Consider the following 12563-nt stretch of genomic DNA (forward strand, 5'->3'; position numbering starts at 1 on the left):
TTAGGGGGGGAGGAGCAATTAAGGTCGTTTAATAAAGGGAGGAAATGAGGTGAGGGAAAAAAGGAGAAATGAGCGAAAGATCTTGAGAAGCAGACAAATTACTAACCAGACTAGGGGATGAGATGCCTTCTGTCTCTCTCTACCTTGGTCTTCGTCGCCACCTTGCGGTCACGGCTTGCCACTCAACGCGCACTCACACAAGACCACACAAGGGAACGTTTTGGGTAAAAAACCTTAACGACGGCTTTAAAGGTTTATTCGTCTTGGCACGTAAAAGTTGAATAACAGCCACTGAAAAACTACACTTGATTGATAAGATTCATTCCGCTATTGCATGGCTTCGAAAAAGTATAATTTTACTTTACTCGTCTGCATTTCTTTGTTTGGCTTACACAAACAAAATCGGTGCGCAAGTGGCACTAACAAACTTTTAATTTACATTTGCAATTTTTGTCAAAAGATATCGGTCACGGCCAGTAAAGCCAGCTTTAACCCTATAAGTTTGGTTCTGAGGGTGAAACTTGGCCCCCTTGGCCAGTGTTGGCAGGTTGTTTTGTGGAACTGAGTTTGAGCGACGAAGCCGAGAAAGTAGTGACATGACACGAGAAGAATAAGAAGGAGAAAAAATTTTGAAGTAAGAACCGCAATAAAATTTGTTTTTATTTTTTTGCCTCTTGGCAGGTTCTTTTATTTTAATTGCGTGTTTGCGGCTCCGTCGCCTTCCCTTCAATCAAGTATCCGAACTAAAACAGCTAGCTATCCGGACCGGTAGAAACTCGATTGCTTCTTCACTGAATTAAACTAAGATCCCTAGTTAGATCTAGTTAATTTTCATAATCCTACTTAATAAGTTTCTTTTCTTTAACATGCGGTGCAAATAACTCTATTGTTTTGTTCATCACTCAGAAGCAACTGACACGTTTCACATGGAGTTTTATTGTGCAGCAGTTGTGCATCTTGTTCGCCTTCCTTTTGATCCACCCCTTCTGATAAATGTTGATCCATCAATTCAGTTTTCAAGTCAATGTCAGATTCTGATTTCCTTCTACTAGTTTGTAACGTGTCTGTCATACTGTTCCTCCGAGGAGTATGGTCACTAAAACATCTACTATCAACATGAGCACGTCTTTTTTCGGTATCATTCAATTTTTCCTTGCCGATTTCTAAGTCAGCGTCACCATCCATCATAACTTGTGTTTTACGGTCAATATCTGAGCCCGTAATATTACGATCAGCACCAGCACCTTCTAAATCCTTATCCTCCATGACGTCACTGAGTGGAACGCAAGTTGGCAACCTTCGTTGAGATGAAATTGGTTTTTCCCCGCGCAAATATTTCTGTCTTTTAGTTGCTTTGAAGTCCTTTTGTTTACAAAATATGTTTTCTTTACTATTTTCTTCCTCATAAGAAACTTTCGGTGTCTTTCCCTTCGGCCAGTTGTTTAAAGTCTTCCTAGGAAAACGAAAATTATTAAACCAAGTGAAAGTAACAGTAAACATACACCAGTTAGGGGCGTGGGTGCGCCTGCGCGCGTGATTCCGTTCTGATCTTCCCTATTTCTTTCATATGAATGAGTTGAGATCTATGGTATTACGTGCTGTGTTCTTCAGTAAACTCCAATAAGATGCTGGCATAAACTCTAAGTTTAAAACTCCTCTCTACACCCCCATGACAACAGGAAAAGCTGGAAACTCGTTGTGCTGAGGCCACATCCTCGTTCGCCATCTTGTAAAGCATTTCCATTACGCCTGCATAGTGGCATTCCTTGCGTCTGCGTTCGAACATGGCGAACGTGGCTTGCAATTGCACTTACGTCGAACGCTGTACGAACCAGGCTTGAAGCTAGTTCACATGTGCAAATCCGACAAATGACATGAAAATAAACGCAGTAGAAACATGCAGGCTGATAATTAACAATTAAGACTAGGAAACTGATTTCCATCGACACTTTTTAACGCAAGATGTTCACAAGGCACGAATACATATGACATGCAAAACTGATAACATCAAAGTGAAAAATGTTGATACATAAGTAAAATAGACATGAAAAATAATGTAAAGAGGTCAGAATTTGTTCAAATCCAGCGGAGGAGTGCGTCTAAAATTTTACATCAGGAGTAGAAAAAGTGACGTGAAATTTTCTTATTTTGATTAAAATCGCACAATCTTTAGGATTCGTCACTCCATTTTCCTCCCACGCTCTGTCATCCGCAGATGGCCCTACTCCTGTCACCAAATCACTATTTTCTTTAACGTGAACAAATGCCTCAGAGAACGAAAATGGCCGATTATTTTGTTGTAAACTGGAGGGTCAGCGAACTCTTGGTAAATATATTTAACGGTTTTAAACGGGGGGGGGGGGGGGGTTAACGATTGCGTGAATCTTCCAATGGTGACCTTCCGTCCGAGAAAACTTCGTCTTCAGAGGACTTTGTGTCGGTGGAAAGAGAATGACACTTTCGGAAACACCCACGCTAAATAAAGTCATCATCAAGAGCAAGGCCGCCGCGACCGAAAAGTCGCTCAACTTTATCTGAAAGGTCCGTATTCAGGTTTGCACCCACCCACCGACTATCGTCATATCACTATGGCCTACTAAATTCACCTTGGGTAAACGTCATTCATGCATACCCACCATGAACAAAGCTTCACCTTTATGTGCTTGGTAACCTTCTGTATCTTGTGGCAAGTTTCGTTTCACTCAAGTCTCGACCATTCTGCTTGCGCCTGAAAAGTGGTCTTGTGTCGTGCGGAGTGTTTTCCTGGTAGAGATTAGCTCTTTTCGTAGATGCTTAATAAGCTTCTCCATCTGCAGAAAGAAACACGACGTGTAACAAAGTAGCTCTGACTCTGACAGTGAACGCAAGGCTATAACATGAACAGGTTCTGATGGGGAAATACACTAGTAGATACGTAGTGAGTATGGGTGGGGCTCCTTGTGGCGTTAACTTCTCATATATGCTATCGTGATAAGGGGAGTGATCTTCGTGATAAGGGGAGTGATTTCGTGATAAAAAGAGTGATCACATACAATTGAATATTCTGATGTTCGAGTGAAAGCATCGAAAGTTATGAATAGAGAGCCTAGCAAAATGCTTCACTGAATGAAGACGTGATAGATCAATTTTAAAGTAAAAAAAGTGATTGATACATACTTCAAGCTTCTTGGTGGGGACACTGTTTCCTCCGAACACGTCTCTGAGGCATGTTTGCTTGAATCTGAAGACATGATCATCTTCTGTTTTCTAAGCATCTCAGCGCTGTAAAAAATAATTAAAAAGTTAGCAAAGTTGCTTTTTTTCTGACCATCGCAGTCACGAGTTTTAAATCAGAACATGAAAAATTTCTGAACTGGAGTGTCAAATCATAGTATGCACTTACTACCCTCAAAGTAGTCTTTTACAAAGCCTTTTAAACAGCTCTTGTATCCACTAGTGTCACTTATGCATAAAAATATAGAAGCATTAACTGATCTAGATTCTGTAGAACTACCATTGCCTCAAATGTTTTACTTAATAGAAAAGTCGTTTTTATCATCAATTGGAAATAACCAGACAGGGCTGAAGAAGACCTTAGAACACAGAAGCTTCTAAAAATTTTAGCGTGGCCCTGGTGCTCCATACCTTAGAAAAAATCATAACTAATCCAAACAAGAAATTATAATTTGTGCGAGATGTCAGCACGAGGCCGCTGGGTAAGCAAATGGATACCCTGTCATTGATGCTGATTTACGTTCACGGATTTTTCGATTTTTTCATTATTGCTGCGTATTCGATCATAGCATAAGCAATTCGGCTTAAAATGAGAAGTGACGAGGTTTCATTACCTGCTACTAGGGATGTCTTCACCCTCGTTTTCAGCATTTTCGTTCATTCCGAGGTACGCATGCGTGGACTTCGAATTCTGGCCTTTCTCTTTGCTCAAGCTGGACAGACTCAAACTCGGGTTTACGTGTCGCCGGACATTCTGTGTGGTCTAAAGAGGATGATATACACCTTAGGCCCATAAAGACAGCACAGGAGAGCAAAGGCTATCAAAGAAACGCTAACACACAGGATCAAAGGCTTCAGTTCGTATTTTTGTTCCATGTAATACACCGCCAAGAAAGAGAGCCATACCACACACGATGAATACATGGCAAAGCTATTATTCGCTTCGTTAAAATTACTGGGGATTTTCCGGGTCTTGAAAGCGTAAATCGTGCACATGTGATTAGTATAAAATTATACACTTGAGACAGTCCAAAGTCTAGATTTGAAGTCGAGCAATCGAGGTAAACTGAGGAGATTTCTGGGTAATAAAATTTAGCTCGCGGAGTCCGGAGAAGCGCAAGCATTACCAAAAGTAAAATCTGCACCGAGACCACTCCAACGACCAGAACAAGCTGCGATAGGGGCAGGATTAGTATCGGTCTACGAGCTAAGTTCTTACGATTGAAAATTCTGGAGATGCGGTTCGTCTTTATAAACAAGGGACGCGTAACAAATTGTTAGAGCCACACCGTTGCCAAAGAAACGTGCAATGCAAGTGACCATCTGTAGGTTCCAGTATTGTAACAAACGTCACACTAAAGGCCAACAGAATACCAATCAACAGAAGATGGGGAAAGTTCCCGACCACACGCTTTGACTAATGGTGTCTTGTCAAATTTGATCAGCACACCGATTACAAAAAGTGTTGACACCACTCCTAGACCCGCAAAAGCGGTGGCTGATAAAGAAAGAATCCAGTTCTTTCCAAAATGCATGATGTCGATTTCACGCACGAGCGTCCGTCGTACGTTGGTTTGTATCCCAGAGGGCATTGCTCGCACAAATGCTGTCGTTGACTATATAATGGTTTCCATTGCACAAAGTACAAGTCCAGCAGCAGAATTCTCTACCAGCAACAGGCAATCTGACTTCTTTGTTCTTACAAACTGGGTGACAAGAGGAAGACACTCCACCAAAAACTGACAGAGCCTTGAATACATTTCAACAGGTGTGAGTCCCATTCGCCAATTTGAACAGTTTTGTACTCGTTTCCACGCTTTGTGAACATAAGAATGTCATATTGCCCTTCAACGTCACCATTTTCATCGAAGTGCATATGATTACCACTTTCTCCTATAAAAGAGACATTTCTGATATACTTCAAGATCTCTCTTCCCGACATATTGCGCATGCGTTCGCAAACACCACTCGCGCCCGAACCTTATCTTTCAGCATAGCAATCTAGTGCAATGTGCAAACACGTTGACGGCATCCATAGCACTTGCGACACGATTATCCACTGGACTGTTCATAACGTTAAGATTCAAGCGGCTACATTTACCATTCAATCTTCTATTAAGCGAACAATTGAAATGTTGCTCCCAAAACTCGTTAAACCATGGATTACTGGAGTTCACACTGGGCTTCAGACGATAAAAATGGTCGTTAAAAGCTTTCAGTTCCACAGTTTTCGGAGTAACTGTAATGGTGTTCTCTGCCACATCTTCCAAGCCTTTTAACCACAACATGTTTCCCCAGGCGTCTGTTCCTAACCACTGAAAAGTCCCAGATGCTCCTTTGCTTTTTGCAGCTTGCAGGAGATTTCGGATTTGTCGTTCCTGACTGCTGAAAACTACCACGCCTCTGGCTTCGATCTCTTGCAGGAGTTTATCGATGATTATGTTGAATGTAGCAGGGACTAGATATTTCAACCTTCTCGGCTACAGCAATACAAATACCTAAACACAAAAAAGTATTTGAAAAGTGACCTGAATTCGAAGAAGTATCGGTGAAAAGTACTAATTTTCATCGCCTGACTTGCTGTCCTAAAATGAATCAAAACAATATGTTTCATATACGCGATGTACTCCTACCATACTTACTCTCTTTTTGTCCAGTCAGAAGCAAAAAGGAACTAAAATTGTACCAATTACACTTACACTTCACACGGGCATATCTCCTTCCTTTCATCTCGTTGAGTCTATTGACTCTTTTTGTCGAGTTTTGATAGGTTATTGCGCCACTAGCACCATTAATTCGCACTACAAAGAAAGCTTTTGAACATAAGGCAGGATTTGACTTGGAAAACCACTCGCTTAGATGCTGATAGAGGTTGGTAAACAGTGATAGGGAAGAGACGGGGAAGGAGGTCTTAGGGTGAACCTAGTTCCCTACTTTGTCAAAAAATGTCATTGTTTATAACATTTAAAACAACCTGGAATACCTCAGCTAAAGGCATCTTGGTAGGGCGTTAGTGCAAGGCCCCCTCCCCCTTCCCTTACTTATAAGCATGAACACTGAAAATTCCTGTGAACCATTCCTCATAAGCTAAAGCTTCATACCTGCTTTTTTTGCTTCCTCTTTGACAGCATGATAGCCGAGCGTGCCGTAAGAATCGTCACTATAAACAATTGAGATGTAGGTCCAGTTCATGACTTTAGCGATGTCTACTAGCGCCTTGGCCTGGTACAGATCGTGTGGAACTGTACGAGAGAAGAACTCACATCTTGTTTTATCGCTCAGTTCATAACTGGTGGAGTCAAAACTCACTTGCGGAAGCTGGAACAAGCGGTACAGATGTGCAACTTGCACGGAGATGGAACTGAAAGATGGTCCTATTACACCCATCAGGACGGAACCATTTGCGGAAAGATGTTCCCGGATAGCCTCCCTGTCTTGCACGAAGTGTAAGGCCCTGTCCAGAGCCACTGTCTCGCTAGAGCAGGTGTCATACACCTCTAGTCCAAGGGTGACACCTTGCAAAATGGAATTGTTTTTGTTTATGTTGTTGATGGCAAAGAGCATGGCCTCAAGTCTTTGGATACCAATGCGTTCATGAAGATCTCCGCAATGCGTTTGATCCACTAAGTCATGATCGTGTATCGGTACCAGACCTCCAATGACAATCTCGCCCTTTACTATCAAGCGACGAACTTGGCTGGTTACGTAATGAATATTTGTTGCCATGGTGATCATTAATATTATACCAATCATCGTCTCCATTCCTTTAGCTTTACCTAGAGAGGGTTAAAAATGTTATTTCCGTGACGTTGTTAAAATTAAGTGTTACAGAAACGGTATGTTGTATCTGAGGATTTTAGTCAAATTATTCCAAAGGGAACATGAAGGAGTACTTTTCGATATTCTCTACTGGAACAGTTTGAGTGTTATTCCAACTTCACCGCTTGATTCTAATTTTCCAATTAAAAGGTAGGTGCGTAAGTACATATCACGCACAAAAAATTCTGACTTTTTACACTCAGAAACACGAGTTTCACAAATTTGGCCCGTTGTTCTTTAATTCAAACCGGATTCGGGTAAGAATTCGGTTCAACGTGAAGAGGTTTTAGCTTCAACAGATATAGTTCTGCCAATAGATTAAGTTAGACCTATGGATCGCCTCCGTCGAAGCGTCTTTTTTTACGATATTGGTCAGCCTTTGCCGTGTTTTATCGCGTGTCAATGTGTTTCATTTTAATTGCGGTATGACTCTGCAATTTAAAAATCTGAAGAAAGCTCTTTTTCTTTTCCAAATAGACAGCTTTGTCCAATGTGATCATCTCTTGTAACAAAGCTTTCCGAAGATATAGATAAACAAACAAAATAAGAAAGATAGCAAAATAGAACGATTTTAGTCACAAAATAATCAAGACTGTGTATTATTTAGCGATTATAAAAACAAACTTGAGTTAAAGCTAAATTTGAATTCATAACAAAAATACGGTCGTGGTTTTTGGTTTAAGAAATTAGAAGGAATGACATTTTTCCCAGATTAACATCACATAGCAAATGAATGATCATATCTTTTAACCGGAAAATTTGATATTGCTTAGTTTATGTCGGTGTACAGTAATTACTGAAAGCCTTCTTTGAGTGAGAAACCACGGCGATTGAAATTCGTCATCGTTTTCAGCTACATTTTTGTGAACGAAACCGAAAAAAAAAAGAAAAATCCAGTGGGTTCCTGCAAAACCTGAGTAGAAAAAACTCCAGGCATGCAGCGTTTGATAATGTAGAAGGCTTTTAGTTACGACAGCGAAGGTCAGGATACGTCAATGGAGAATTGTCTCTCGTGCTAATTACTTCAGAAGCACTCAGCTTGTATATTTCGAATTATCCTTAGTTAAGAACCAAATATATGAAATGTATGGCTCCAAATACTTCAGTTTCTATGAGAGGTTCCGACTTGGAAATTTTCAAAATGCTTCAAACTAATTATGAATCCTTGCCCAAAATTATATATTGCCTGAAGGCACTAATTGTGAATGCAATCAGTTTGTACCAAGTTCTAGTCTAGTGAATATAAAAAATAGCGAAACCGTTTTTGTTTGAAAGACGTCAAAGAAAAGAATTTGCCAAGAAAAACAACCATCAGATAAAGAGAAATTGAAAAGCGAAACAGGAAAAGTTTCGTCACATGTTTCTCTAGCGAAAATATGGTTTCTCTTGAAACTGTTGTCATGACTTAAAATCAGTCAGTCATTGCGAACAACTTGACGGCGGGCTCCTTTATGATGTTAATGTATCAAAGTGGCAAATTTTTCATTTGATTTCGATGGTGGTGGCTTTTCTTCGGTCAAAGATTTCTATGCTCCTTCTGAGAGGTTACAGTTACCAGTTACTAGACTAGTTTAAGGATGTATCACAAGTTTTGAAATAACGAACTTGATCAGTTTACTACAACTAAAACTACAACTGCTACACTTGTACTTCATACTGAAGTCATCTGGCCCCAACTAAACCAAATCTTACTAATCATACGACTTCTCTAAAAGATAAAGACAAACCTTCAGTTTAGATAACGTAGGGTAGTTAGACAAAACATAGCATCAGCTTTGAATTTCGAGACCAGGCAAGTTGCCATCATAAAGAGTTAAAGATAAAATTACCTGTGGGTTGCCGCGTTCGGTTCAGGTTTCCGTGTGTTCGACAACACTCAGTTTGAAATCTAAATGCCTCACTAACTCTGAATATTGATTTGCTGTTTATTAGCATAAATATATACAATATCTTGGTTGTCTTAATTCCTTTTATATAGTTTAAGTGCCAAATCTAGGATATATTGGAAATGAAATAATAAGAACGCAATAGTTTATATTCAGGGCATCAATTTTTGAAGACCAAGATTAGCTTAGGGAAAGTTCTTGCAATTCGACTTAGAGCTACAGGTTTAGACAGACAGAACCGTAAGATACATAAATTCATTCATGTTATACGTTAATGAAAAGTGTAATTTAAGTTTTATCACACGCATAAATTCATATTCTGAGTTTTGATTTAACACTTGGTTATAGAGAAAGCTTTTTCTGGTTCATCTAACTGATAAGAAGGCGTACTGACGTAACACAATTGTGTACCAAAAACACTTACAAACCACAACCAACCGCATTTCATAGTTCAAAGTAAATTATTGAACTTAAATATTAAGGAGGTTATCTCAGGAATGATTGCAAAAGAAGAGCATACCTTCTAAGTTGTGTATAGTAGCTTCGATTTTATCGCGAAATCGTATTGCCGATAAAAAGAAACCGTCCCTCGTGGTCTCTGGGATATCCTGCTTTTGGTTTTCGGTGCGGAAATCGGAAATTTGTCTTTAAAAACAGCGGTTAACCGCCTAACATTCCTTCTTCACGACTTTGGGAAATACCTTGAGATAAAAACTTCAGAGCGAACTTTTCATAAAAGCTTTTTACTACCTCAAACGACAAATACAAGAGTCGCTCAAAAAAACTATCTTTCAGTTCAAGCTTTCCAAAGCGTTGCGTGCTTGGCTTAGTGACAAAGGATTGATAAACACAGCGCAGAAAATGATAAACAAAAAGATTTGCGGCTTCCTAAAAATCTCTTTTCTCCAATAGAATCCGGCTTTTGACACTAAAAACTTTTCAATTTATTTTTCTCATCAAGTGTTTTATTTTGACACTTTAATTTCACGCTTGTGAAGTTTTTATGACTTTCCTAATTAAATTGCCATTTTTGACCAGAATTTACGAGAAACTTTGAAGTGCGACAACATCAAGTGTTTACTCTATCGCTTCATTCGTGCCCAATCACCTCTCTTATGTGAACTGAAAATGGCGATGAACTCAAAGATGCGGATCCTTACTTTTCCGTTTCAATTAAAACATGGGTGACATTTAATTTTGCCTCTTCCGTTAAGAAAAAAAAAAAGCGAAATTGATTATAATAATTTCTTTTTACCAGAAAAAAACCTTCTAGTAGGTCGTTTTTCTAAGTGGCAAAAATCTATCTCGATCAATCGAAAATCCACTTACGAGTGTTACACTTCGGCAGATGCGAAGCTTGCCGAAAAAGACAAGATGTTCTCTTAAAAATGCGCGCCGTTCTCTATAAAATGGTGTTTCAGTTATAAGGGTAAAACCGACTGAGAAATATATTGCTAAGAGTTGATCAAAGCCTTAGCAAGAATAAGGAGTTTTGCCATCATCAAGTTTGTAGCTTTAAAAAAAATGTTAATTGTCGGTTGATATCATATCAGTTATTTATTCATACAAAAAATATTCGCACAAAACTGTGTGACGAACTAAACAAAGCTCGTGTATGACAGAAGTTTATGACGAGGGTTACGAACAACATACATCATAAAGTTTTGGCAATGTCAGAAAAAGAAGACTATTATACTTTATATTACAAAATGTAAGCAAAGCTCAACCGTGAATGGACGCAGCTGAAATATAAAACCTATTGAATGTATCATGAAATAACAAAACTGATAATTTTGTTTATATTATTTTTGTGTGGTGAAAACTGATTTCAAAACAAGTGATTATTCTCCAAGAAAGCCTCTGTTTGATTAGAGTTTCTAATGACGCCTGTGTTGATAAAAAACTATGACTTTTTGTTAAGATTAATGTAAGCCCTTTTCTTTATTATTCAAATTATTTTAGCCAAATATATTTCTGCCTTAATCTATTTTTCCTTGGTATTGGCTGCATAGGGTGAGGCTAATACAAGCTTTAAATCAATACGCGAAATCCATATTTATTCGCGAAAATTCTAAAACACATGCAAAGGATAGAATCACGCGAGCAAGTGTAGATAAATTTGATTGTTAAAAAAGAAACTTTGTAATGTAAAATGTACTACCGAAATTCTATGTAGAGTGTCGTTTGACGAGACGTTATTCAAAGCGCCAAAGTATTAATTTCCTATGTTTTGAGTATCTCAGTGTGAATTAGTTGCCATGGAGAGCTTTTTGATGCTTAAGACTAAACCACGCTTTCACCGCGAGAGTCTTTGCCTAAATTTAATAAGTGAATAAAAAATTGAAAAGAACCAGAAAATTCTTATAGCTATTTTTGGGGAAAATGGCAGTTGTATCTCTTTATAGTATTAAGATATAACATTTTACGTTATTTTCGTTCCATTCTATAGTTTTCTACGTCCGAGTGTAATCAATTTTTTACTTTTGTTGTGTTAGCAAAATCCACGCCCAAATTCAATATGACTCTTAATTACTTGACTGAAGATTCCAAGCTTATTCCAGAAGGTTGGCCAACTTCAAGTGATCTTAAAATTGCGGTTTACAGAATATTAATAAATCAATGTTTGTACCTCCCTGACAAATGTTTCCCCTTTTGTGCGACATATTTGGTTTATCAAAGATTCAAATTGACTGAAACAGTCATTACAACTTCGACCAAATACTTATCTTTTCTCTAAACAGCGAGTTATTTGCATTTGACTGATACGCTTTGAACTCACCTCTCTTAGGTGTTGCGCCCTTCAAACTTCCCTTTAAAATGGAGTAACGATCTCTAAATTGCTCGCCTTGTAGAGAACGGACGAAGTTTTCCTTAATGCACAAAGTTCAACTCAACAGTTCCCAATTTTACTTGTCAACATTTGGTTGGATACAAAGAACAGCAGTTTACGGTCGATTGGCACGCGCATACCCAGACAGATTAATCCCTCACTTTTAAAAACTTGTTTACTTGATAAACCTCTGAACACGTTGCGGTTTCATCAATAAGTCCTTTGTTGTGGAACTCGTTCACAAACTTAACGTCTCATTTCCTTTAAATAAGAGAATTCTCTGTTTACCAACTACAACGTATTAATATGGGCGAGTTAGACGTACTTACGCGCCAAGTGAAGAGCCCTTCTGTCGTTGAATAGCGTCAACTGGAATACAAGGAAGCCACTTGTTGCAGAGTATTGAAAGCGAACGATTTAGATCAACGAGAAATGATGTGTTCGAGAGCCTAGCTATTCGCTTGCGGCGTTACTCGTATCTTCGCAAGCCATGTGTTATGTGTTATCTCTCGACGAATGAGTGTTTTAGCATATCTTTGTCTTGTGGTCAAATTGGCGGATGGCACGCGCAGTACAGGTGCATTGTAACTCTGACAGGTGAGTGCAACTGTTGAATAAATCATTTGTGACGTTATCTTGATCGCAAGCAATGCGTAAACAGTAATATCCTTTCATGGTTCCCCACTCGAATCAAATGAGACTAATTTTGCCTCGCTAGTCGCCACCATCCATCATTTACGAAGAAAGTGCCTAGGCGAGCGAGACTTAACATTCGTAATATTGGCTTTCTTGAAGACACAAAGAAATAAATGAGG

General features: G+C 38.9%; 1 pseudogene; it reads right to left on the reverse strand.

Moving 5' to 3' along the window:
* Positions 1-232: 232 nt before the first annotated feature.
* On the reverse strand, positions 233-12281 carry LOC131768958 (metabotropic glutamate receptor 3-like; annotated as a pseudogene).
* Between the last annotated feature and the right edge of the window lie 282 nt (positions 12282-12563).

This window comes from Pocillopora verrucosa, chromosome 2, assembly GCF_036669915.1.
Source record: "Pocillopora verrucosa isolate sample1 chromosome 2, ASM3666991v2, whole genome shotgun sequence".
Classification (NCBI taxonomy): domain Eukaryota; kingdom Metazoa; phylum Cnidaria; class Anthozoa; order Scleractinia; family Pocilloporidae; genus Pocillopora; species Pocillopora verrucosa.